We start from the raw sequence: 24,427 nt of genomic DNA, 5'->3' as shown, positions 1-24,427 counted from the left end.
GTGTAAAGCGTCTCATTTCGTGGATACTTATAAATAATTAAGAAAACTCTCAACTATTTATAATCTTTCACGATATGATTTGCTAGCATCACACACACCACTCCTTTAGAAAGAATTTCTCTCGCGCAGACAAAGATAAAAGCAACGACGTTCACTTTCCCATTTGCCGGAGCGAATTGTGTCGTCGAAAATCGGGTCGACGGCAATATCGCAGAGAAAGTGAGAGTACAATCAAGCGCGCGATCGTGATGCAGCTGTTATTTAAATAAACTCCTATACTTGATATCTTGACGTGTCGAAGTGAAAGGTGTTAAACGATGAAGTATCGCCAGATCAGAAATGATGGCGAGCCTTCCGAGATTTTGATAATTAATGCGGAACTCGTTATTCCATCTCTCGTGAGTTTGCCGTACGTTTGACCTTATTTATTTTGTAGTATGTGATATACATATATATAAAGTATATATTCTTTGAAATCTTCCTCAAATAAAGATAATCAATTATACAGAAGAGAATTAAATTTGTATCTTCATAAAAATTAGCTTGAAATTTATAGGACTACTTAAAATTGCAATAAATGTGGCCAACCGTGCGGCTGTACGTGTAGCGAAAGCGACGAATTTTAATAGTGTATCGTTCCTGAAGCTTTCCCACATATATACCTCTGACTTTCGATATACTCGGGCCTTTCTGGTCGCGCAGAGAAAGAGCATGGAGATATAGCACTCCGTTTCCACTGCGAATCGTTGTGACCTGTTCACCCACTTTGAAGTTAGTTTACGTCCCATTGTTCGCGCGAATATACAATCAAGTTACACATTCCCATTTGGACGTGAATCGTTCATTCGAGCGGCACAAGCAATCTAAATAACATTAGTTAGAAATTCACATTAGTTAGAAATTAATCACCATTCAATGATCACTTTATGATTATCTCTGTAATTGTAATTTCATTGATCAATAATTCACATAATTATATTAAAAATGATTGAAAATCTCGATAGAAATTAGATGTAAAATATCCGTCCTAGACTTCAACATATAATCGATCTTGCTAATAAATTTAGATCTATAATTAATGATATTTTTGAAGAATGCCACTGTAACTCGGAATTAGGACAGGTAATTTATGTCCAAGAAGGACAGCATCCGTTCGTTTGTGCCGATGAAGGTCCTACGGCTTTTGTCCGACACAATGCTCGAATCGCTTCGTTACACAAAAGGGAGATGTACGCATGATGTCTGGTTTAGCCTTTACGCACAATGATTAACCTTGAACTCAATTAATCAGCAATTCATTAAAATAATTATTGTAATTAGGTTGAAGAAAAAAACAGATTAAACGTAATGATTAGACGTAACAGCACAAGATTTCGCGTCATTGAATGCATAAGATAAAGTAACAATTTTTATATCGATTCATGTCTCTCTCTGCGTCTACTAACTTTTCTATGTAATAGTCGTGAACGGCGATGATTTAGAAAAAATTCCGACTGGAGGTCGGAAGCGCGTTCGATTCACGCGGATATAAATAAAGAACCGTCTCCGACAAAGATTGCTCCCAGGTTTCTGTTTCAAGCCACTTTCCCCGAAGGACGTCGACCGATTAAGACGCAGCAATTATTGGCTCGAGACCAGTTCCCGCTATTCCAGTTCCACGCGGTGTATCTTACGTAACTGCCATTGTGAGATCGCATAAATAATCTCGCGAATCCGTTATACCGTTGCAGGCGTGAATGAGAAACGCGCGCGATCACTTCCCCTCCCCGATTTTTATGCAACCGGCATATTTTCAGATAGTTCGATAGATAGATCCTCCCGCGAATCTTCAATTTCGCAATACATGTAATATTATTTTGTCAAAAAAGTTGTAAAGGTTTTAAAAGCTTTTAAATATTGTGAAAGTTTTTTTTTTTTTAATTTCTCGCAATTTTTTTGCAAATCTTAAACTGACTATGTGAAATATTGAGAGTGTATGACATGAATCGAGAACGTTAATTGATTTCTAGTTTAGTTAAATTTTTATCTTTTTTCAAAGTCCGGCATGTTTTTTCTAAATAGTTTCAAGTATCGCTATCCTCTCTCTTGAAAGGTGTCCTTCATTAATAATCGAAGTGCTTCATTAATATCGAAGTCCTTCTAACAGCAATGTCATTTGATTATTCTTTTCGAGGTCATTGCGAATCTTCCTGTAGTATATGTGATTTAAACATTCTAATTGGTATATTATTCCGATGTGATACGATATCATTTTATAGTATGTTGATGAACGTAAAATCTGCGAAATTAGATGGATTAAGTAAATGCAAATTCTCTGTGACTTTAACGCGAACAAACTTCTTTGCATTTTAGTACGTTTGCGACTTTCTCCGCGATTACGAGCATATGTGGAGGAGAAAAGGGTGTGCGTATATATTCACGTTTGTTTCGCGAGAAAGTAGGTTTACGATATCGAGTAACAACGCTTATTTGTCAGTGTGTATGTATCTCACACAATAATACTTATCTCTATTTAGATCTTGAAGGACGTCGCGCGATACATATAGAACATATTACGATTGATATCCTGAAATCATGCATTATACGCGCGATCGATATTATAATGATTGTCGCGTTGACAACCGGAGTAGCGTTACATGATGAGACCGTGGTCTATATACATAAGTCTGTATTACCATATAATTAATTGGAGAAATTCAATCTTGAAAATGTCAGGCTTTTTTTTTGATCTTAGAAAAGTGCACAATATTGTTAAATAAATTGTAGTTATCAAATCAAGGGTCGCACGCTTTAATTCGTTGTAATATTAACCTCGTAAAATGTCACATAGGCGGGCGGAAGTGTTGGTAAAAATGAGATAGCTCTTTGCCGCAACATCCTGTGTCACGTTTCAAGATCGGTGATGATGCGATTGCGATGCACCCATGTGATTGTGGGAACGACGATCACGCAGAAACCGCAATTTCTTTGTACAGTTCGCTTAATTCGGGGATACGTTTACTTTCCTTCCGCAATGTCAAATACATGCTCGATTAGAGCACTTTATTTCCGTGACAAGTAAATCAATTTATAAAAAGAAGAAATGTTTAAAGAATTTGAAAACTTTGTAAAAATACTCAAATAATTTGATATAATTTTTTTTTTTTAGTATAAATCATGATTTTTTTAATAAACACTGTTTTTTAATACTTGTTGTGTTGCAATAGTAAAATAGTTTACACGTAAGTGCATAAAATTAGAGAAAAAAATATGCTGTTTCCTTTTCCTCTAAAAAGATATACAATTTGAAAAAATGCATAAACTGAATATATACATTTAATTTAAAGAATCTTACTTTCATCGTTGTCTTTGCTGAAATAAGAACAAGTGTGAACATTTCTTCTTTTGACCTTGCGATGGAATTAAGTGTCGGAAGTTAAAGCGCGATAGCAGTACCGTAATCTCGACCAATCAGTGAACAAACAGACGCGGCGGCAATAAAGGTGAGTCTAATTTGTGCAATTTATATTCAAACGAGAGATCCGCGGCCTTGACTGTTCTTCGTGTGTCAAATTGATAACCCTTTATGAAATGCGGAATTATTATAAAAGAAATTTTTATTAATTAAATTTTATATAGAAACCAAAGAAAGCACATATCAGTCAAAATTTATGTTTTTAGTTAAAATCATTCTTAGTCTAAAATATCGAACAAAATTAAACATAAAAAAGTATTAGAAAAAATATAAAAGTTTGATTAAAATCTACAGTTAAAATAGTAAATTTAATAAATGTAAACGTGATTTCTCATTCAGAGTTAGAAACAAATTATCAATTATGAACAATTTTGCAAGTTAAATTTTGAAAATTCTATAAATTCTATAAACGAAAATATGTTCAAAGGGCTGTTGAGAAAACTTTGAAAATTTTTATATATTCTAATTTTAAAATATTTAAGTGTCGAGAACTCGGTACTGCTTCGTCACGTTGTCGTCACTGTTGAAACATTCCGATAAAAGCCGAGAGATCAACGTTTTATTCTGCACCTATCAATAGGATATCGTCCTCTGACGAAGGTCGCGTCTGGACTTTGATCGTTTAATCGTGAGAAGGAATATTGACTATAGTCATACGATATAATACTTCAATTGATTATGCGCACAAACGTAAACATACGATAGTAAAAGCATGATTAGCATTCGCAAGAAAATGATTATGGACACTAAAATAAAAGTATCTCTCGGAAAATCTTTTGCACTTGTTGCGTAATGTTAAAAATTAACCGTGCAATCGTTTTTCTGCGATTCGCAATTTACAACGATTGAAAAGTTTTGCAACTGCACTATTCATGTGCAATCTCAGTCACGTGGATGCCAGTGCTGGGACGCATGTGGCTGATAATATGCGTGCGCGTCGCTAAAAGAACGGCTATGAAGGACGTCTCTGATGAGACGAGTGTGCGTAGGACACGGTGTATCGCGCGCATTGCTCCAACAACAACGGCTATTTTCAAGTAATCGACGTATCGTCGAAGGTCGAGGAGTTTAACCTTCAACGTGCCGCGCCGTTAACCCGTAAATGTTCGCGCTATAAGCGCTGCGCTTAAACTTGGAAAGTATTCTCTTCTTCCGCGAGTATAATTACGCAAAAAAAAAAAAAAAAAAAAATATATATATATACATATATCGTATATATATCGTTTTATAGATTTTTATTTCTATTTGTCTAATATTTAATTATATTTATAATAGACAAATCTGTTATATATTAATTCACTGAGTGTTCGCAAAACTGTTGCGCAATCTCTTTAGTAGAGTAAAATACGTTTGAGTAGACCGACGACGGATATACATATGTATAATGGCGAACGGATTGCCACGTGTGCGGCAAGATGCACCTGTCATTCAAGGTGATCCTTTATCATGCGAAAGAGCTCTACTTTTCAAAAACGTTAAGATCTTTATACAACGGTTTCTCTCAGGTTCTGGAAATTATGCATGCGTCATGTTCGCTTCGCATATTACAGATATAATCCAAGCCTTACGTCATCAGCATTAAAATATATTTGTTAAATCGTACAAAATTTTTTTTATCTTTTTATATAACTTTTTTCACCGTTAGTATACTTCGATAGAAAAAAATTTATAAAATGTACAAGGCTACGTTAAAGAGCACTTCTCTGGGGGAGTATTGCCCGTTTTAATATTAATATGAGTTTTAATATTTTAAATCATGAATTACGTGATTTTTGGATTAATATGTAATCTCTTTCGGTTGCGCGTACTAAAGTGATAGGAGAATCACGCGTCCTACGTCCTTGAACTTGACATTGTGCTGCGTTTTCCCGCGTTCCCGCCACTCTTCTCCTCTGTATAAGCTTCTTCGCATTCAGTCCGTTCTTATTTGTGCCACACGACTGATAAGTTTCGATTGTCACCGGTGCGCATTTTCTCCTTTGCTCTTCCTGACTCACTCAGTTCATGGTCCCAATGGTCGAATCACGTGTTGATACGATGCACATTACGGCCTTGCAGCGATTTTACTTAAAATGTAATATTTATTTATTCACGAAATGATAAAAACATCTATATCTGAAAAGAATTTGTTGACGAGGCAATTAATAATCATTAAGTTTATTAGAAATTTATACTGCAATGCTGTATATGTGTAAATTTATTAAAATTTTAAAAATCTAAAAAGAAATTAAATTGGCGATATTATTTATTAAATATTATTAATTAGATATAATAATTGTTGAGATAATTCTAAGATAATTAATATTTGTCGATTTCTAAAAATGTTTTTTATTTGAGATATAATTTTTGATATATGCAAAAATATTCTTTAAATTTTGCAATTCACTTTTTCACACGAGGCATAATATTGTGCGACGAGAATTATCATTTTCGATAATTTCTATAGACGAAAGAACGACTGCTTTTATAAATGGATTACATAATAGATGACATAATATATGCATAATTTGGCCTTGACAAAGCAAGGTCTTAATCATTAACAGAGAATTAAAGATAATATCTTATTTATGGTTATTTTAATTTTAATGAATTTAAAGGACCATATATTGAAACAATAAATATTGTTTTATCTGTGTCGCGAAAAATGCTAATAATTGAAATTCGAAATGTACGACATTAATAAGAGAAAATATACGCTTATTTTTCTCGATAAATATTATGTTAAGGAGGGGTAGAAAAATTATGCAGTTTAATTGTCACGACTTTTTGTATGATGAGTGTCGAGTGTCGAGTCGAGAAGCCATATAGAAGCTTTTGAATGGATAGAGGCACACCCAGGGCGAACTTTATTCGACCTTGGCCTCCGACCAGCTTCACTGTCATATTGGTACTAGACGTAGTAATATGTCGTAATATATAACCAATTTTCCGGGAAAAGTGCCTTTACAGGGCAAAACGTATGTAAGAAAGAGGAGAAAAAAGAAATTCTATATACGTTGCTCCGTTTTTTAATTATTAAAATGTTAGTTTTGATCAAAATTTAAAAAAATACAAGTTATGTATATTTATACATTATTCTATTGTACAATCATTTTTAAGCAATTGCATTTTTTTGCATAATACTGATTTATTATGCCAATCAGTGAAAATGATAGTTATGTTTAAAAGAAAAGTAATTGATGAATGATCCTCTTTCTTACGTCGATGACTCAGATTATAATCTTGAATCTCTGTACGAGATCTCTTCGTTCGTAAAATGATAATAGTTAGGATGGCGAAAATATTTCGTCCTTGACAAGGAACAGGCGAGAAGATAGGCTGTAGGCACGTGTGCGCTCTTGGGAAATTTGGAGGTCACTAGCTGTGAAAATGACTCCACCCTCTGATACACATTCGCGTTATCTCTGCTTCTCTTCTCCCTACTCGTATACCATTAAGGATCCTGCCACCCTTTTGGAAAACTTTGGCTCTCGACTCAAGGCTAATTCTAACTCGTTTTATTTTCATCGTCGTATTTTTGTTTTATTTTTGTATTCTACGAGCATAATTATTAACAAGATTAAAATGTCAAAAAATTACAATAAATTATACATTTACTTGTACAGTTTGCGATTATAATCTTGAGTGAAGATAAATATAACTCCTAAATTAATAAATATAACTTTTACATTAATAAAAGAGAGACAAATATTTGATGTTACTTTTCAATCGCTTTTAAAGTTGCTAAAACACTTTGATAGTAGAAAAGGTGAGAATGAACGAGATAGCACGAGGGATGAGAGCATCGCTGTATCGTGACCTTTTACTTTTGACCTTCAACCCATTTCCCGGTTTCCATTTACAATGACACCCACTTTGAACCTAGCTTTAGTTAACTGAGTTTCTCGAAAGGTCAAATCACTGCTCCACGCAACAGAGACTTCCGGGTACTTGGCGCAACTTCAGCCGTTTCGTTGATTACATTTTAATCGACAAGATGTTTTTTCCCCATATCAAAAATTATTATTCATTATTTTTTTTCTCCATTTTTTCTAAAACTTTCCGGAAAAAATGTTTTTCAATTTTGTGTTCATAATTTAATAAGCAATTATTCATAAGCATAAATAATATCTTATTTTTGTAGATATAAATTGCTCTAAAACAATTGATTTAATGATGTTACAAGGATTTGATTAGAAGTTAAACACATGTTTTACATTTTTTAAAAAACTTTTTAATTTCTGAAATAATTTAAAGGGAAAAAATATGATTGCTAATCGTAATTCGTAATTTGCGTGCTAATTATAATAGGTTTCTAACATTTCTACGAAATGTTGATTGCGCGGTCATCATTTAATTAGAAAGTGACACGCGCGTAAGGGGTTAACTCGACACGCATAAATAGCTGCCTGTTGCTATGGATGAGGAGGTGGGTCGTTGCTAGCCGGGTTGTGCACCCCGGTGCAAGCTGTATCGATCCAACCCTACCCAGTGCAACAACCCACGCATACTGACCTCACGCGTCCTTGTATAGGTCGCGGAAGAACCTTAACAGTGCATCTTATACTTTATACTTTATGAATGTAAGCTTTAAGTACACTTATATCGTCAGACTTTCACGACATTTGGTGCAAACTTTATAAATATTGGCAATTAATTCGTTTGATTATTATTTATGAATAATATTGAATTATAAACGATAAAATTGATACTAAAAGTTAGTTTATATCGGCTTTAATTTTCGTATCAAATGTACCATTCGATTGTTGATACATTCAATAAGCAACTTGCTTTAGAAATTATTAATAATATAATTTAATAAAATATTCAATATTGTGAAATACACACAAATTATAGGGAGGTGATGATTCTATTACAAGTAACCAAAAATGAAATTAAAGCGAACACGAAAGCCATTATGGTTTCGCTTTAATTTCGTTTTTGGTCACTTGTGTCAAGATCTCGATAATAGCAATATCTTTGATCGCAAATGAGCTTTCAAGCGAAAGCACTTATGGTCAGAGAAGATGACGTAGGATAAGGGAAAAGCTAATATGAAACATCAAAGCGTACAACGAATGAAGTTGGCTAGTGCGAGTATAGTATAGTTATAATGATTGCAAAATTGAATGCTTGCATCGCAAATTCTGATGAGTTATTATCATATGTAACAATATTAATTTATTATCGTATCTCTTTATTAATTGCGTTTCTATATACATATATGTATATTACAGATGATTTATAAACTATTTCTGATTATGAAATTAATATGTTGAACGAAATTCAATCGTCATCTAGATTATTGCGATGAAATCATCCACAGAGTTGTGTGGAAAAAAATAGAAGAAATCTTAGTCACTCATCGTGTATTACTCATAGCACTCATTCACGGTGCCGCGAAACAGCCAGATCGATGTTAAACGAGGTCAATATTCAATTTCCGGTAGTCCGAATTAATCAAAGATATCTTCTAATATCTACAGCTTGCTTTTATCTTTTATTTTAAAAAAAGTAGTATAAATATATTAGAAATTAAAAAAAAAAATTTGTTTATATTTGTTTCTATCGATCCAACAGATCCGTAAAGCTAAACATGAATTTATAAAGGGCAAAGATGCACGTTTTGTTCTTTATATATATATACATATATAGTAATTACTTTCAATTGAAAGAGTGTTATCTATATCGACATTGCGATGCATGCGACTAATGTGATGTATATAATATCTATAAGACACCTTGACACGATTTTTCACTGACGAGGATATTAGTAAGGTTGCAATCCGAGAAATTGCGATTTTAGACCCTAGATAATTTTAATGAAGTTAATAATCAGCAACTAATTAAGTTAAACGATCGGGGTAGCAGCAGATGTACTCTAGATATTTTTTATATTAGCACGTATATACCAGTAGATTGAGTTGTTTCGTAACCAGATCTCCAATGGAGGAAGGTTTCCAAGAAGTCAGGTTTTGTCGTCCTATGTCCTCAGGAGATACAATGAACAACCGCGTTACACATTATTCAAGGTCTTTTCTAACAATGAACGTAATAATCACGTCTTAAAGTCTGGTTCTTTGTCATTCAACCATCACCTTTCGCCCATCTTTAGCCTGTAACTTTACGATTATAGAAAAGGGAACGACATCTGTCCGATTAAAGGATCGCCTATTGGCTATTTCATCAATGGAGCCAATGATTAATTTCAAAGACGAAGGACGATTTCTCTTTCTCAGTTTACCTTGAGAAGTCAGAAAGTAGAAAAACTTAATAAAAGGGGTCGCACCTGCATACAATCGATTTTCAAGATATCTCTTTAGCGTTTTCAAATTACAATAATCAATCTGATTCTTTAAAATTGATCGAAAGAAATTAGTTTATTAGAATAATTTATATCGAATAACGCAAACTCATAAAAATTAATAATGAATACAAGAAATAAATTAAATTATTTTTTATTTAATTTGTTTCAATATTAATTTTTCATTAGTCATAATTAAGAGTTATTGATTTGTATTTTACATATTTCTCTTCGTCAGTCCCATTATATGTATAATACTGTCCCATAATATAATTAATAATTTCCTTAATCTCGATAAACACCTGTAATAAGTAAAGGGAAGTACAAAGACATCGGTCTGCTTCCGAGCATGTGGACTGAAGCTACTTCATTTCTTATTGCACGTGGAGGAGCGGACACGCTGTTCCGAAGTGTGAATGTAATGTGTGTAATATACTTGATAAAAATGGACAGGTGGTCCATTTCTTTCGACAACGGGTGCTTCGTTACTTGTAACACCTGCTCGAGTAAACCGCATCTTGTTACATCAGGCTCGTGCTCGCGATGATTTCTTCGTAGAATTTTCTTTCAGATTGAAACTTTTTACTTTGTGATTTACTTTGGCGATTCGTCGATATAACATAATTTAAGAGATATTTTAAGAGACTCTACGTGTCAAATATTTTTATCAATATATATTATCAATACATTTATCAATATATAGTAAAAGTATCGCTTTAAATATAAATTATTTCTTGTCTATATCTAGATGGTTTCAAAAGTATCGGTTTTGTTTTAGAATTTTTCAATATAACCATCTGTCTTTGACGGAAATCTATTGAGAAAAGCGTATTCAAAGTTTCATTTTCTGGATACATTCAGACGGATATATAACGAAGTAGTTGACGGCTGTTTCTCGATTTGTACGGCCCTGAATGTTATAACCCCATGCATAGTTTGTGACCTACATAAACGGGGCAAACATGTTGCCGCCAGTCATGTGCCAAACGCAGGGCTCGGGGTGTCTGTATGCCATGACGACCTACAAAATCGGCGTACGCCGTGGAACACCTGGCCCTCGGCGCACCCGCGTTTACGTGACCCTCGGCAGACGGTTGCATGTGGTTCATAATTGGTCTCGGGGGATCGTTAAAAATTAAATGACCCCATTTTATTGGCAAAAATAATATCTAAATTGTCACATTTGAATGCCGCTTTACTATTGCATTTCCTTGCTTCAAACGCGAGCCGAAAAATAAACGAATTATTGCAATTTATCACGTTAAGACTTGTTAGTCACGTTATTTATACTCACAAATCTTCGATATTGATGCAAATTAATTGTCATTTATTGTGCAGTTAAGATCGGGTCGATGTGTAATTTTTTACATCTCGTTTTTATAAGGGAGCGTCATTTATATTATATTATCTTATATATACAGTAGTGATTATCTTCCGTTACAAAATAAGCGTTAAGATCGAAGGAGTGTGTAAGCTCGGCTGTATCAACAGGCAGGTGATGCGGCACGGGCGATGGATGACCTCGAAAAGGAAGAACCGTATACAATATTTGCCAGCTTTACTCGCCGTCTGCGGTTTGCGGCATCCTGATATTTTGTTAAACGAATAGAATTTAATCTCGTGATTAACTTTAAACGCTATAACATTCGTTCTTCACTAGATTTTCCGTTGGAGAGCAGAACTATATTTTTTATTGCTTAAAATAAATTTAACGTTGTATTGCCTTTAAACCAGAAGCACACAGAGCCTTTGAGTTCGGACAGGTGTTCCAAGTATGATTCGTAAAACGAAAAAAAAAAAATTTGGTGGCCACCTTGGCAGCTTGTATTGAGTTCGACTCGATCAGAGTCTTTTGCATGCAGCTTTTTTTCGCTCTTCGACCACCCGAAAATTCTCTGTCCAGTAAGACCAAGGTAATTCGATATCATGTGCCACCCATCTTGATATCCTGTACATTAATACGTTCTTTGTTTCTGCAAGAGAGCTTTGTTATTAAATGTCGGGGATGAAATATACTTTTCGATGAGAACGTTATAACAAAAATGTTTCTGGCAATCCTCGCTGCAAGATCCTTCTTGCTTGCTTCTTGCTACGAACTGTTTTACATGTGTAATCTTCCTTTCGTCATTTTTTTTTTTTATTTATTCTGTCTCCCTGGCGTCCGGTTCACAATCTTGTTCTATCCTGCTTTAATTGTTATTCTGAGAATCAATAGCTTGAAACAATCTATAGAGTATAGCGTGAATAAAGTTATCAGAAGTGTGCGATTGATACTTCGAATTTAATAATCATATTAAATCGTGACAATAGCCTTCCTAAATAAAACTAATTGGTTTTTTATTGTAATATAAGCGTGACACACATAGTTTAATAAATTTCTAATTGCTAAATGCTAAAAAAAATAGTTATTATATATAATATATATTATTTTTTCATAGATTTATAGTAGATTCATATTAAAGAAATCAGAATGAACGTTTCTATGAATCGAACGATACGTTTTATCACTTTTTCACTCTCGATAATGGATATAAATTGATAGCTAAGAACCCACGTTTATTCCAAGATCTCGGCATTTTCCATAATGAGAGAGGGATCGAGTTTATTTTCAGCTAGATCAACAGGTTGGACTGACGCGAAGGTGCGTCCACATCGCAGGTTAGAGAATCTAGCGCGGGGTGGACGGTCGATCGTTCGTAGCAAGGGCAAGCCGGAGCAAGTCTAGCGTTGAAGGGGTTGCTAACTGACGTCACGATGACGCAATGTCAAAGACTGCTGCTGCCCTACGGCTGACATTGACACTGCTCGAGGCATCGATTTGTTCTTCAACGAAGTAAGAGCAAGTCGAGGGTCACCGTGATCGTTTTACGCTGTTTAATCGGAGGTCATCCGAGTGATTTACCTTCTCTCTTACCGCTCTCTGTTAAGGGAATCACAGAATTGCGATCGACCCCAGAACGATGTTTATCAAGGTATAACGGGCCCTAGAATGTTGTTATGTCGCTCCGTAATTCGTAATAAATTCGTCAGATTGAGTCTTTAATTAGATTAGTGCGGCAAATTATACTCGATGTGAGAAAAATTTCTAAAATTGGGCGCGTGTAATATATGTATATTTTAGCTATTCTGCTGCTAATCGATGACTTTTTTATGCTGCTTAGAACAATAGCTAATTTATAGTTATCATAAGTATCAACTTTGACAGTAGATACTTACAGTACTGTTTATATTATTGATATAATACTTCTATAAGTTTATAACGTTCAATTAATATATCTAGAAGGAATTAGTTTGCGAATATATAAGTATATTTGTTTTTTGCAAATTATACTTGTTGAAGATAATCGAGAAATAATTTGACGCAACTTTGTGCATACTTTCAGCCATACACATTATGCGCATAGTTATAGTGCGCATAGTCATTGTTATCTTTAATTCGCTCTTCGCTCGTCGCGTTGGTCAGATGCTATAAGCGTAAGAGAGGATGTACTTTAATTTATTTCTTGATAACCGTTTGTATGAAACCTTGACCTTGTGCGTCATAGCCGGCCGTATATTCGGATTATATTTTCAGTGACTCATGTCGTGAATCGTCGCGACCGAGCAACATACGATGATGATGCCAAAACGGATCAAAATCTCAGCTTTAGGAAATCTATTTATATCTAAATTGCAGAGAATAGATTGTCAAAATTAATAATTGAACAGTTACTTTATAAAATTTTGTTGAGAAAATGCCCAGTTAAAATTTGTTAAAAAATTTATGAACGGAATATCTGGAAAATATCTTTACGAGCAGAGGTGTTTTTTCCTCGTGTTGATTTGTACTGTATTAAAGATAGTATTTGTTTCATTATTTTACAAATATATCTCGTAAAAAAGATTTAAGGTATTTATTTGCGTATCAGCATTATTAGCATCGACCGCGCTTCTTTCGATATTTTTAGGATCAAGTCGGGACGCGGGATTAACGGTCGACCGTTTCAAAGATCTGCGATCGACGTCGCGTCGCAAAGAAACAATACTGTTCGACCAGAATACACCGTTCTTCGGCTGGCTTATAATAATTTAGGGTGAATCAGAAACCTTTCGCGTTAGCGAGAGGAGACGCGGAGAATTTATCCACGAAGGCGAATCATAGATCCCGACAATGCGAGTTAAAAGCTTCGATCGTCGTCTTTTCGTGTACTTATTTACGTTCACAGCCAATGAGTGCATTGTCCTACGGTCGTATCAATAACGAGGAGATAATGCGCTCGGCTCAACTTGGCAGAGCGAAAGTCCATCTGGATCATTGGCCCTTACCGCAATATTTAGCGCCAAATATGCTAGAGTTAAAATTAACTAGTAAACCATAAGAATAATTGGAAAAGATTTTTCAAAAATTTTGTTTAAAGATTTTACTATTAATTATATATACATCTCAATCACTGTTGCGCGACGGTATACGAATAGTTTTTCAAACTATCATTGAATTAAATCGCTATCGGAATGTCCACGGAATTTATCCACAGCACTACGAAATCGTTCTGTGTATTTAAATTATTTTTCAATATCTCCGAATAATAAAAATACCGACGAATTTCTACCTCTTTTGTTTCACTCGTCTCTTAATTCGAGTAAAAAAAGCATCATCTGGCCAACGATGTTCGGTAAGAAGCACTGCATCGGTTGTTCGGTAATAAAAATAATTTAGCGATGAATGAGGGAGTAGACGATGGTCAGAAGAGAGAAAGACTAACGTAAGATATTTTTATTGAACGTCTGCAGTCTGGATGCACGGCCGGCCGTTCACCCGATGCACTCGTCGCTTCACGCCAATCCATACACGCGATCCTTGCTCTCGATTATTCTCCTCTCCTTCCTCTTCGTTCTTTCTCTGTGTTGTACGGCGTTCACAACAATCGCGATTGATAAAGACGACGATTCAGCATTCGCAAATTTTTAATCCTAATGCAGTTCTCAGTCCATCTCTTGAGAGATTATTATACTCGATGCGAGTAATTTTTTTTTCTCTTCTGACAATAAAAAGTCCACAATAAAAATGATTTTTATGTAGAATAAAAATATCTCACACATAGAATAAAAATATCACTTTATAATATCTCACATAACTGTCTTCCACATTTAAAAAATGAATTTAGTCGATGCTTTTACACAATTTATCCAAATAGATTTCTCTTCTTTCGTTCAGACGACCCTGGAATCAAATAAGATCAGTCGCGTGGGTGAGTCTGCCCCGTTGGAGGGGCGCTGAGTTTTGAGGGGGTTGTCTGAGGGGTGGGGCAGGGGACGGTCAACCGATGTAGAACGGACAAACCGACAGACAGGGATGCACCGACCTTGGGGGGATTTTTGTGTCTACCGTAGTGCGTTAACCCCGGGAGCTGAGAACGAGCATGGCGTGCAGCGTGCTAAAGGAATGAGGGCTTCTTCAGTTCTTTGTCTCCCTTTCCTTCTTTCTCTCGCTGAACTGCGCCGCCCTTTTTTTCTATCCTGCTGGTTCTTCGCTCAGTCAAGGTTCGATTCAGCCATATTTGCTTCAGGAATCTGTTATCTCCACCCCTTTGCGTGAACTCTCGAAATTTTCTGTCTTTGTATTTATATATCATGTCTCCAGGCAATATTTATATTATGGTCTCCATTTTACACCACAATCTTTCTTTCAAAAATGTATCATTAATTGAATTACAAAAAAATTGAAATAATTAATATTATTTAATTAAATTCTGTTTGTTCAGGAATTAAATCGATTAAATAATTTCATTTACGCATAATAATGGTGGCCAAATTTTTAATTTTTATTTTATTTTTATTTTCTACTGGGTCAGCAGAGTGCTCGAGAGTTAAGATGTCTATTGAAATAATCGAGTTTTTACCTGAGTTTTCTTTTCGTAGTCTAACAAAATGGTTTTTTGTAATCGATTATCCAACTTGTTCATAAATTCGAAATAGGTAAAATTGTTCGCCGAAATCTTGTTTCTTTCATCGACAAAACCTTGATCTGTTTCTCATTCCCTATCGCGTGACGTCCAATTATGATTCGGTACTTCTGGGGAACGTGGGGAACGAAGGGAGATACGTCTATTGGCTTATCTGTCGTACCCGACGAGCAATTAATTCAATGACAATGGTCGTCCAGCTTCTCATACTAATCAAGATTGACCTTTCGGTTCAGTGAGAAAGAGTCTGTTTGGGATGATTAAAGCTGCCATATTGCGACAATTGATAAACTGATTTTTTTTATATCACGTCGCTAGTATAAGAAATTTATTCATATTACAATTCGCGATAGAATGAGAGATTCAAATAGAATTGTTCAACTTCATTATTTTTAAAAGACTACATAAGATGAATAATGTGAATCAACAGAGAAATTGATGATCTTCATATAAATGGGATAATTAAATAATTATTTATCTTCCACACATTTTGTATTATTGATATCTACTTTTTTTTATTTAATACGATAACCATAAAATCGTATGAAAACCGATTAATATCAATTAATAATAATAAACAAATAATGATGATTGATTAATGATAAATATTAAATAATGATTCAATTATTAAATTCTTTCACACGAGCATCATCGATCTTTCTGGGTTGATTCATTCTCATTCATCTCGTCGTCTCTTGAAACACAAAGACTGGGCAAACTCCGGGTCGCGTTGACTTGTCGAAGGAAAAATAAAGATGCGTGTGCGAGGATGGGATGGCACGACCTCGAAGGGCGCGGTCGAGTTCACACTAGACTGAAGCTGCCCTTGTGCCTAACCGGCCTTGAGACGCCTCGACCTGCCCTACCCCGGCGATCCGGCGTTCTCATACCACATATAAGATTTCTCACACACAAAGATCAGTGTTTCCTAAATCCACCTTCCAGTTTCGTCTTTGTGCGAAAGTTTATCGACAAAATCTCACGTTTACAAGACTGCCAGTAAATCGCGTATTTCCAAATAAATTTTGGCAGATTCTCTTTATTTGAAACTTAAGCATTAGGATACAATTTATAAATATTAAAATTTTTTTAATTTTAAGTGAAAAAATACGATGTTTTATTAGTGTTGATTGAGGATTATTTGTCTCACTATTCATACTCTCGAAGAAGATTCAGAAGTACAACGTTTCCGTAGTGTAGTGGTTATCACGTGTGCTTCACACGCACAAGGTCCCCGGTTCGATCCCGGGCGGAAACAATTCTTTTGGTATTCTAAATTTTTGCAATGTGTGTATATGTAATATACATATGTAAAATTTTAGGCCACAAACCAAAGATCTCATGTGTCAAGCACAAATGATAACTATACGAAAATGTTGAAAATTATGTTAATAATTTAAAAATATGAATACAGAAATATTATGTATTTTATATATGACAAGTAGGTAATATGTAAATGAAATGAACGACATTCTTATTATTTTCATTTTTAATTAATTAATTATATATACATACTTTTCCATTTGAACAATTATATATTATTTGATTAATTATATATACATTTCTATTATTTGATTTATATATATTATTTTATGAAATATTTATGAATTGCGTGCAGCCAAAATCTCTAAATAATCTTTAAAAATGATATGATTAGCCAATATGATTGGTTTAGCCAATTTATATAGCCAATTTATATAGCCATGCATAAGAGAAAGCATCATGAATAAGTAAAATGTTGAACTCGTTGAATTACATTTGTCTCTTGGTGATGTCGCAACTTTTACTTTTACTAGAGAGAAAGTACATGCTCACTGCATTTTCCGCAGCTCCGTCTTTTATCTGCTATTAGATCTCGACTATTTACACGTTATTATATATGATTATACATATATATAGACAATTTTAGTTATATTAAAGAATTTACAAAATAAAAAAGATAAAAAGTATTTAAAATACTGTTAATTAAGTAATTAGATAATTTAATTATTATTAAATTTCAACAAATTTTAATGATTTTACTTATTATAATATTACACTTATTAATTATGATTAGATTCGCGTAAAGTATTTCAACCTTTTAGCATTTGTAAAGATTCGTGTTTGACTATATCTGTTCGATCAGTTTTGCCCTTTTCTCATTTATAAGTTGGTATATTTGCAGCAGTCACGATCGCGAGAAATTTTCAATTCTGATTCATTTCCTGATTGCAACAGCATCACACTATTAATTTAGATTTTATTGTATAATATTTACAAAAAATTATGTGTTATATTGTAGTTGTCTTTTTTACGAATTCAGTGACAAAAAAATTCTATTCAGTTAGTTTTCAGTTCACTTAACGATAATTGAACTTAATATTTGATATATGATATTTGATGACTGAAATATAAAAGAGAAAGAAAGAGAGAAAGTAAAAATTTGAGAAATGAAACTAGTCTCTTCACACAGTTAAATTTTGTTCTACAGAAAGATGACTTTATATGTCAGAAGAAAGTATAATGACTTTATGTCTCAGAATTATAGTGTACCTATCACATAATTTTTTTCTTTTCGTTCTCTTTTTTTCTCAATTTGATTTAATTTCTTATTTCGAGAGAGCTCAAATAATCAAAACGTGGATGACCTATTAACCTAACGGTCAATGAGAGAAGCAGCGTTATACTTGTGAAACCTTCGATGATGTTTTCATCTTTCTAAATTTCGACGTCAGATATTCTTAATCGGCGCAAAAATATCTCGGAAAGTGCACTCTTTGCACGATTTATAGCACTTACTTAGTTTATACAATTGCATCAACATCAACATGTTTCGTAAACTAAGTTTGCTTCATAGATAAAATAATAAAGTAACAAATATACAAATATCTCACACATGTAATCATTCGCGACCCGTGCTTTTATTTTGCACGAGTATAATACATATATAAATATGTCATATGTTTATAACGTTTGAAACTTGCGCGTTCAGATTGCAAAACTGATATTCTTTGAATTTTCCAACTGAACTTTATTAAAATTTTAATTATAAATTTAGAACACACAAATGTTAAAATATTTTATATAAATATTATATCTCTATATACAAATATTAATTATTATAAATATTTTACTAAAATATCTTATGTATTCTAAAATAAAAAATTTTAAGTATTCTATTTGTATTATGTTACACAATGATGAAAGAGATAGATTGTCATCGCAAAAATAAATGAGCAATTACTTTTATAAATAATAAATAAATTATAAGTTGTTTATCCCACGGATTGTTAATGTTATAAAATTACGTTACTAATACACTTGCAATCACATAAATATGAGAGTTTAATCGTCAGCTGATGTTTTTTCAGGCTTCTCCTTTTTTCTTCATTCTTTCCTACTTCATATGGTATTCACTCGCGAAAATATGGATAATAAACTGATAAGTCGCGTGCGTATCAATAAAATATGATTATCGCGCGACATTTTACACAGCACTCTCAATGTTAAATGTTATGCACATTTTATTATATTGCAGAAAAATTATGCGAAAACTTACACAAAGCGAACGATCCACTTAAAAATCGCGCGGGCAGATTTATATAATACCACGCATTTCGGCTACTTTGATTATTAACAAATAATATACATTATTATATAGAACAATTTTACTGTCGCGCGTTATGTAACATAAATTAATAAATACATAATTTGAAGAAAGCGTGTCTGTGAATTTGGCACGACATTCTATAAATTAAAAAAAAATACTAAGAATTTTAATAGCACTTTTCATAGTTCTACAATTCCTGATAAAAATTTAAAAAGTTCTGCATTCCTTATATTAATAATTTAACATTGAAAAAATGTGCTAACTTCGCGAATCTAATATCTTCTCTCTAAAGTACTAAAAATACTAAAACGCGTGTTATATTATCATTTTTAACAAGAAAATTTCTTAAATTTTTATCAGGAACTGTAGAACTATGAAAAGTGCTATTATAACTCTTATAATATTTTTTTGAAATTCGTAAAATACGGTGCCAAATTTACAGACACTAGTCTTATTTTATCTCTCGAAATAACGCGATGATTATCTTTTAAAATATTAGGAGACATGACACGCGATCATTTTCTACGAACAATTAGAGATTATCAACCCATTCACAATCAATTATATATATATAACTCTTGTTGATTGACTCGTAAGCCGAGATATCTGTACAGTGGTGTTTGCGAAAGCATGTAATTCATGCAATTTATACATTTCAAATAAGAATCGAAGCGATAAAGAAAATAATTATAAGTTATCATTGTATTATGATCTTTATGAGCGCGCAATAAATAATATTCTTTAACGATATTAGAATTTCTTTAATGATGTTAAAATCGAATATATGTATTTCGCCTTGCGCTTAGAATTTTTCATCAATTTAAATATAATTTGCGCATTATTTTTAGAGAAGTCGAAATAAGAATCGCTAAATTGAGCAATTAGAATAAAAAAAACATAATGATACCATGTGAAATTACGCGAATCGAGTTATGAATTAAAACACGATAAATCGTCCGAAAATATACAAGTAAAAATCAGTAAACATATTCTATTTCTAACGCATAAATTTCGTGGAATATAAATGTTATTAATGAACACTGTCTCATAACTTTTCATTACTTGAATCAAATAATAATCACAGCAATACTTTTGCGTGTCGTTTACAGTAGAAATTAATTAATTGTGAAAATTACTAATTGTTAATTCCAATAATTGCAAGAAATAATAGCATTTTAAAAGATAATATAAAAATATGTCAATAATAACGCGCTGCTCAAGCCGCCCCACCAAGACAAAAATTCTGTTAAATTTTTCGTATTTGCAACGAAATAAGCCTTACGTAGTATTTAGCGCTCATTTTTGTGGGGTATATACCGTGCTATTGTTTACATACCCGTGGCCTTATTGACATTCGACGACACTCGAACGGGCAGGTATATCGACGTAAATCGTTCCGTATATCTTCATATCTTTCTTTTAAAATACGATTATTTTTTGTAATTATTAGAATTAGCGCAGTTATCAACTTGCGCAATTAATTTCTATGATAAACGATACACATACAAAGTATTGTGATAATGGCCATTTGTTTCAAGCAATAGAAAGGTATAATATATTTATTAATTCGTATATATATTTTACGGGATTTAGAAATAAAATATGTTTACAATAATTTTTTTATATATTTTTGTATGTTTTATGATGTTTTAATTAGCCATTAATTTGAAAAAAAACAACCACTATCAATAATTGATTTTGACAATATACCGAAATCATTAAAGAATAGAAAATTCTATATATGTATATTGAATTTTAAATTATCTAAATTCAAAATTCAAAGCGTGAGACGAAATATATATTTGACTTAATATCATTAAAGAAATTCCATCGTTAAAAAATATAACTTATTATTTATAAGGATCGCAATATGTGCAAAATATATTATTTGATGATTAATTAAATAGCCGTTATCACGATATCTCGGCTTACGAGTTAATCGCGGGAGTTAATTAATTATTGTGATGATGTAATGGCTGATAATAAATGTAAGGGCTAATAATCTTCAATTGTTCATAGAAAATGATCGCGTTTGGCATCTCCTAGTATTTCGAGAAATTTAGTCATTGCAAATAATTCGAGAAATAATAAAATGATACTTTTTTTTAATTATGTATAATATTTATTTACTTATATTTCTTAATTAGTTCCTACAGTCCCTTAAGTAATTCCTACTTATAATTTTTGAATGAATAAGTTAGTTTTGTGTTTTTTAATTGTAATATAATAAAATATGCGTGCTTATAACACTTCGCGAGTTAATTATCTGTGTTTTCGCGAGTGAGTGACATGAAGTAGTAAAGAATCCACAAAAGAGTAAATTCGGGAGGCATCGACGGCAGAACAGTCGCGTGTAGGATAAGAAACTTATAATTTATTATTAGTTACTATTACTGTAAAAGTAATCACTCACTTATTTCTATGATGAGAATCCATCTTCTATCATTATGAAATATAATATATGTATATAGGATAGATTTTTTATTTTAGTTTTTTATTTTAAAATACTTAAAATGTTTCAGTAAAATATGTGTAATAATTAATATATTTTTATATAGAAATATTTATAAAATATTTTAACACTTTGTTCTAGATTCTAGATTATAATTATTTATTTATATATTATAAGACTTTATAAAAATTATATTTTTATTTTGTCATATCTTATAAAATTCTTAATTTATAAAGTTCCTAACTTCAACAAGATTCCAGCAATATCTTTACCACTGTTTTTTCTCTCATATATAATTATCATTTTATAATATTTTATCTTATTATTAATTTAGCTCTGAAATTTTTTTCACTTTAGACGAGCGCCGAATTTGATTATGATGTCGCGAATCGTTGAAGTTTGAACCTTGCGAAATTTTGATATCGTCTAATATCCGTGGCTGAATATTTTAAAATTAATCTCTGAGCTATTTCGAGAAATTTATTTCAAATTAATCGATTCAAGGTAATATACATATGTATATATGAGTTGTATACACGCGTAGTCCAAAGTTACGATTGTGAATTACAACTCTTATCAATTTTGCGCCAGACAAGGTCAAGCTTTTATCTTTCGACGTCATTTGTATCGATGTGCCGTGTATGCACGGATTTCATCGCATTAATTGAAAACGATACGCATTTGTGCAATAGATATCATACTACAGTTGGGGCAATAAATTAGCAGCTAATGAGATCGTATAATTATATGTATAATTATAGCTAGATTGTGATTATAAAACTAAAAATAGCGCGGACATCTTTGGTAATAAATTTTATTATACATATATAGGAATATTATTTCGCTCAAGTATGGATGCTGACTGCTAAATATCAATATCTTATCTTAAGTATTGGTCAATGTCATTGTTAAAAAAAAAAGATAGCTTTGTTACTGGTATAAAAGTTATGTAACTCGACAACTGTATGTATTTTAATTTAATTTTTCATTGTAATCGATATTGATATTGTCAGTCAAGCATTAAGAGCAGAATAATTAGAACGCGAATACGCAGCGTCCAATTGAGTAAAGTCGTAACCATAAAAGAGAAGACTATCTTATTGACGATTTTTTTTTATTCGACTAACAGGTCGCGCCGATTGTTGATGTAATCGGGGGAGATAGATCGAGGTGGGCAAAAGCGCAAGAGAAATAGACGCGACCTACATATTGTTTGGGTTCGTGTTACACAACCTGCATATACGATGATACGGAGAGGGCGACGACCCACCGTGTCGATGCGGAACAAGGTGGTTACACATTGTGAAAGCGTGAGAGGCGACGACACACACCATGTGGCCCACGTGAACAACCGCTTTTGAATTTCACGACGTGTACAGCACGTGGGCGAGTGGTCGCGGGCGCTTTCCGATTGTCCGTGAACCGCACGGAACATTGTAATTATCCCGGCACTGTGGACCGACGTGTGGGAATATACGTTTGGCACGTGCCAAAGGTCTGATTGTGTTATAGGGTGAGCCGTAATAAATAAAGTCCCATCCCCCGATATCGCGATATCAAGTTCTTAATATTTATATGGCAATCGTATTAGATTACAATGCATAATATAAAACACTTGTATATATCATAACTAATCTATTACAAAAAATATATATTGTTGAAGGAATTTATTGCTACCGTTTAAATAAATCGTAACATTAAAATTATATTAAAAGATAAAGATAATGAAAGTTTGTTATAATGAATAATATAGTAGAAAGGGGGAGAAGCTAAAGAAATTAGTCTTTGTGAAAAAATATTATACAAATTTATATTTTTATCGCATTCTCTCGCAAAATGAAAATAAAATAAGTAGACCATACAATTAGATCGCGCGCGTATGAATATTGTGTATATTTGGTGATGATGTTTAATAAGGTTAAGCGAGTGGTTCGTTCCAAGCCATTTCGCCACTGTAGATTCTCGCTTGTAATTATTCTGGCATTGACTTGCCACGGGTAACCAGAGCACGTGTCAAGGGCGCCAATCGATTAGGGTTCCACGCGATGTTGTTCAAGATTTTCTCGCTTCTTTAGATTCGCAACCTGTCACTGATCTAATGGAATACGTTCGGAGAAATTTACGAGTCGTGGATCGTAATAAATCAACAGCTGATAAAGAGCCTCTTTTATCGGTGATATTACACGTCCCACTTCCCTCGAGTTTAGTGAATGATTTGATTCACACCAATTTATTTTAATATAAAAAAATAAAAAATTGAAATTAAGATATAAAAAATTGACATAGATAAAAATGTTAAATTTTTAATTCATTTTAAATAGAATTTGCTTTATAGCATTGAAAGTTGACGTTTGAGAATAGCAACATATTTTATATCAAAAAATGAGAAATAGCGAGGAAAGATAGTAATCAAATTTATTCTGAGAAAAAAAGAAAATTGATTCTCCCCGAGGTGCGAAATGTACTGGCGAAATACAACTCTCACTGTCGGAAATCCGCATTATCATGAAGGCTCGGTGAAAGTAAAGTAGATTATACTTCGTCTTTCCCCCCCCCCCTCTCTTTCTCTTTCTCTCTTCATGTGTTATACTGTCACTCACACCGTAGTTTTACAACAATCGCAACAGCTGCCAGCCAGTTGGTGAAACTTTCTTTCTCTTGCTATCGCATATCATTCTATATGAATCTAAACCGATAACGAGCTTAT

General features: G+C 33.0%; 1 protein-coding gene and 1 non-coding gene across 1 annotated transcript; both read left to right on the top strand.

The window, feature by feature from the left end:
- The window catches only part of LOC145943035 (uncharacterized), a 176,885-nt gene that overhangs the window by 14,098 nt on the left and 138,360 nt on the right, over positions 1-24,427 (top strand).
- Trnav-cac (transfer RNA valine (anticodon CAC)) lies at positions 16,865-16,937 on the top strand. The gene has a single exon. It is a non-coding gene; the product is annotated as a tRNA-Val (tRNA).

Source organism: Prenolepis imparis, unplaced genomic scaffold, assembly GCF_030444845.1.
Source record: "Prenolepis imparis isolate NDT839.2.m4 unplaced genomic scaffold, iyPreImpa1.0 SCAF_11, whole genome shotgun sequence".
In the NCBI taxonomy this organism is placed as follows: Eukaryota; Metazoa; Arthropoda; class Insecta; order Hymenoptera; family Formicidae; genus Prenolepis; species Prenolepis imparis.
The sequence above is the reverse complement of the archived record's forward strand: the minus strand, read 5'-3'. Positions and strand labels throughout refer to the sequence as shown.